Below are 5490 nucleotides of genomic sequence, written 5' to 3' on the forward strand. Positions count from 1 at the left end.
ATGAGATTAAATCAAGACATTTTAAGAAGAAAAATTGGAATGTTAATGCCTTCGAGATCATTAATCTCATACTAAATCTCATTAATTGCATTACTTTTTAAAAAATACATCTAAGTCACACAAGTAAAAAGAACTACTACTTGATAAGAAATAAAAAACAAACAAACAAAAAAACGTGAAAGAGAATTGGACTAATAATAAAATAAAATCCTAGATCCTGAACACTGATTTGATGAGGAAGCAAAACAAAGTTCGGAGAAGTTACATTTTAATTTCTCGTGGTTCAAATTCGAAACAAGTTGAACTCAAACTTAAGCAAAAACAATACAGGAGTAACACACGTACTCTTTTTTCCACTATACAGGATATATTACTTTATGAATGTTAATTTGTGCCACAAAATCATTCAAATACTTATCCTCCAATGTAATATTTCATCATCTCCGATGGTGCTATATAGTTAAACATCTTCAATTCCTTGGATGGCCTATCGGTTTTCTGCTATCAGCCTATTTATTAAATGCACTTTTTTTTTTTTTCTTGTTTGGAATTGAAGAAGAAGAAACCATTGAAGTTCTCCTTTCCGCTGTTAATATTTCATTGAGCAAACAGTAATGAGCAATAATGTACTTACTTGATTCAATGTTGATCTTAATTATGCAAATTGAAAGAATAGTTAGAAAGGTCAAGGCGTGTAATGCATGAAACGTCTAGAAGAGTCGATTAGGGAAAATGTATCTAAAAACTAACGCTTACACAAAAATACATTAATTTATGTTAAGTGATAATTATGGTTTTTATGTGAAAAATATATGTTATGTGTTCCCCGATTTAGTGTAAACATGAAGGGCATATAATGTCTTTCGGCCACTACTGTCTACCACAGTACTACTTGCTATTGAATGGTGGTCCATTTGCTATTCTAGGTGCTTAAATATTGTTTTGACAATTGATATGGCATACACCGCTAGAATTTAACAATGGATTTAATGATTATTTAACAAACACAAGCCCACCAAATCCGAGGAAAGATACTCAGATTTTGTCAAAGCTCCTATTCAAGCCTACTACTTAATATTAATTATATTGTGGGGAATTGTTAACAATTTAAGTTCTTACCACTTGGTGTTCGTTGTGCTCTTAATGAATAATTAAGAAATTGAGGCATTTTTTGCCAAAGAAAAAATGACAGAGAGAAGCAAATCACGGTTCCTTTATTTTTTTTGGACAGGAAGCTAAAATCGTAAATAGTTTTGAATTTGATTTGGACTGTAAAAATTAGGTAGCTAACTAAACAATTTATGTCATTATCGTCGTGAAACTACATTTACTTGATTACTCAACTCGTTCAATGTTGAATTATTTTATTAGACTTTGTAAGAGAATTAAATGTAATGTTTAGAAAGGGTGATATACGAGTCCGCGATCACGCGCAAGTTCTTGTTTTCCTAGTGAAAAAAACTATTTTCATGAAATAAATATTAGAGTCATATACGTAAATATTTTTCCCACACGAAATACTATACTAATGTTATATACATAAATATTTATTAACACATGATGTTTATACTATACTAATGAACACAAGACATTTGTTTTTATTTATCATCTAGTCATGATTATAAGATAGTAATACATAATTTTCCAACTTATATTTCAACTGTTAAAGTTGAAACCTAGTTTAATGTAACACCAAATACACATAAATATTTACCCATATACTTATTGTAAAGTACAGTATATGACATCTGATTCGTGCGTTTCTTTTCCTTAATGTAAATTAAACAATATTTTGGCATGACTGAAAATGAAATTAAATGAAAATATGGGCATGCTTTTCTTAACAGGACTATGGGCAAGATTTTTATTTTTTTTCAACCTGTGGCAAAGATTATTAATCACTTATTTGTCAAGTTATTTTTGTCAACAATGTTGTATTTCTTACATTGAAATTTTATCATATTTACAGAAATTAAGAGTATTTTCTAATTCTAAAATCTAGTGCACCGTGCGATAAGTGATGTGTATGAACGAAGCGAATATAAACTTTTGCAATAAATTCAATCGAACAACTGTTTTCAATTCGAATTCATATGTATATTTATACATAATAGATCATACTCACCTTGTATTTACTGTTTAAAATTCTTAGTCATCTGCCTTTGCCAGTGTAATGATTAAACAAATGTGGTTATAAAGTTTTAACCGTGCAAATGGATATATACATTTGTTAATTGAAACAAATACCAGTAACACTTCATCATTGAAATATAACTAGTTTAATACTCCTTAGAATTCACATTTCACTAATTACTCCTGAAATCCGTTCGCCACTTTAATTTAAACCTTTGTTCTTTTTCATGTGCACAGTGATTCATGGACCAAAAAATATGTTTTTCTATAACAAGCAAAATGGAAAGTTCTATTCACAAATGGTTGACAAATAGTGATGATCTTTACAGTGATTTGAAATGCCAAATAGGAGTACTACCTTTTGTTGGCAAGTTTTGAATAGTAAGCAAGAGGCGGCGTTAAAAGAGTACAGGCGCCTCCAGTATTGGACCAAGTCTAGTCCGATCGCACATCAAATCTCTGTATGTGCAGCCAAAAACATCAAATCAATTTAACAGTCATCGCCATCTCCTCTTTCCCCAAGAAATCTCCCTGTTGGAGTAAAATATTAGATCCACTTACGTTACAAGATTAAGATCAAACTAGCAATATAAATATGTTTATTCATTTTAATTAATCAATCTTTAAAATTTATATTTTAAAAATAACTTTTAAAAATATTCTAATTATTATTATATATAGCAACATATACAAAATATATGTTCCATCACTTTAGTTATAATTAAAAAAATAAAATTTAAAAATTTAAAAACATATGATGAAATTAAGTCTTTGAGATAAAAAAAATCGGACTTTTTTCTCATTCTGATGACAATTAAAGTTGTTCATTGATGTGAAAAAGAAAATTAGTAAGAATATGAGGTAAAATTAATATCTTGATTTTATATTTTTTCTTTTAAATTCTTTAATATCTTATATGTATACCGACAAGTTGATATCCATCTCAATTAACTAACTGTTCAGATCCAAACATAAGAACCATTGTTGTACATATCGAATTTTTGAAAATCAAAATTAATAAAATATTTTTATTAAATTAATTAAAAAATATATGTTATATCGTCACAAAGAAATAAAAATTAGAAAGATATATGTTATATCGTAAATCACCAAATTTTAATTCCAAAATGAAAATATAAAGTAATATATTTTATAAATGTAAAGAAACAATAATCAGAGAATGCAAAGGAGAGTAAAATAAGTAAAGTATTAACAAAGGAGGAAAACGGGGATAAAAGTCACTCCCTCCCTTCACTTTTACCTATCCACGTTAACAAATCAAGAGAAAAAAAATTCTTTTTCTTATTTTACCCTTCACATTAATTACTCATTTTTAAATCATTTCCTAAGGCTATTAAGACAACACACCAATAAATATAGATATTGTGATAAAATATATGCTTCATTCATTAATTCTTAAAGAACGTGAAAAGTCAAAAGTGAATAAATAAAAGTGCACGGAGGGAATAAATATGTGTAGGAGAATTAAAATTGAATGCATACGTGTATACATGAGAAGAGAATAAATACTCAGTACAATGACATATGTCCAAGTGCGATAAAAAAGTAGTTGGTCAAAGTGTATAATTTATATAAATTTTGGTACGAATTTGCATTGATATAGTTCGTCTCACTTCACGTTTAAAGTATTAACAAAAAAGGAAAACGAGAATAAAAATCACTCCCTCCGTTCACTTTTACTGTCCAGGTTAACATATCAAGAATTTTTTTTTTCTGTTCTTATGGAGTATTAATTTTACCCTTCACATTAATTACTCATTTTCAAATCATTTCCCAAGGTTATTGTGACTTACACCAATACATATGAATATTATGGTAAATTTACACTTCTCCCATATTACTTACCACTTTCTCTTTTGCACGGCCCTTAAGAAATCATAAATAAAAGATATAGTTTACTATCTTACCCTTATCTCTCTCCAATAAATACAATCTATTAAAAGTAGACAATTTTCAAGAACATTTATTATTAAGGGTAAGATGAAAAAAATTTAATTAATTTTATCTTGATTTTGTAAATGAACAAGTAATTTGGACGGAATGGGTAAGATGGAAAATATTTAATTAATTAATCTTGGTTTGTAAATGACCAAGTAATTTGGACATATATTTTTAGTAATGTGGCCAAGTAATATGGACGGAGGGAGAAGTTCATTTGTTAATTATTAAAGAACGTGAAAAGTCAAAAGTGAACAGGTAAAAGTGCACGGAGGAAATAAATTATGCAGAGAATTAAAATTGAAGTGCATACGTGTATAAATGAGAAGAAAATAAATATTCAGTACTATGACATATGTCCACGAGCGATAAAAAAGTATTTTAGTAATGTGGCCGAGTAATATGGGACGGAAGGAATACTTCATTTATTAATTCTTAAAGAACTTGAAAAGTCAAAAGTGAACAAGTAAGAGTGCACGGAGGAATAAATGTGTCGGAGAATTAAAATTGAAGTGCATACTGTTATACCCTATTTTAACCGAGGTCAAAATAGTTTATAACATTCCGGTAATTCCGGGGTTATCTAAAGTTGAGGAGTCGCCACCTAATTATTTACGGTGAATTAGGACACCTGAAGTTTAATTAAAGTAATTATCTAAAGTTGATTTTATTTTTAAAGTCTACGAAACCAAAAAAAATTCTAGGTACGGGTTCAACTAACCTAGAGGGAAGGTATTAGGCATTCTCTAAATTCCATTAATAATGGTTAACCGACCGAACTCAGATTTAATTAGGCTAAGAATGTAGATGTAATATTTTATAATATTTAAGAAATATCTTTATAAGTATTGCTAAAGTTATGGCTAGCAATATAAACATGTTGTTTTAAATAAAACTTGTAGAAAGGATAATAGTTTGCATAAAAAGACCTTAGTTATGAATAAACCAAAGGAAGTATGGGATTGTATAACGTTTTATAAATATTTGAAACAATTTAATAACTAAGTGTTAATTGATTTTAACAGTTATATATATATATATATATATATATATATATAAAATTACTAGATAAAGACGTTTATTTATAACAAAAAGGGTTCTGAATTTGAAGTTGGTAGAAAGGGACTTAACATTGAATACCAATTTTAATAATTAACTAACTTAATTAGATGTAGAAAGAAAAATATGTTTGGCTGTTGGAATTGTTAAACGTCTCGTAAAAAAAAATGAAACAGAATAAAGTTTTGCTAAAATGTTACTTTTATACTTGCTAAAGTGATATATTATGGGCTTCCTCTTTCAAACTAACTAGGTATTATACTCCTATGTGACAAATGTCCTATTAGGCGAGAGTTAAATGACACTAGATAATTAAAAGTAGTCTAATTGTTAATGCTA

This window comes from Lycium barbarum, chromosome 3 (assembly GCF_019175385.1).
Source record: "Lycium barbarum isolate Lr01 chromosome 3, ASM1917538v2, whole genome shotgun sequence".
In the NCBI taxonomy this organism is placed as follows: Eukaryota; Viridiplantae; Streptophyta; class Magnoliopsida; order Solanales; family Solanaceae; genus Lycium; species Lycium barbarum.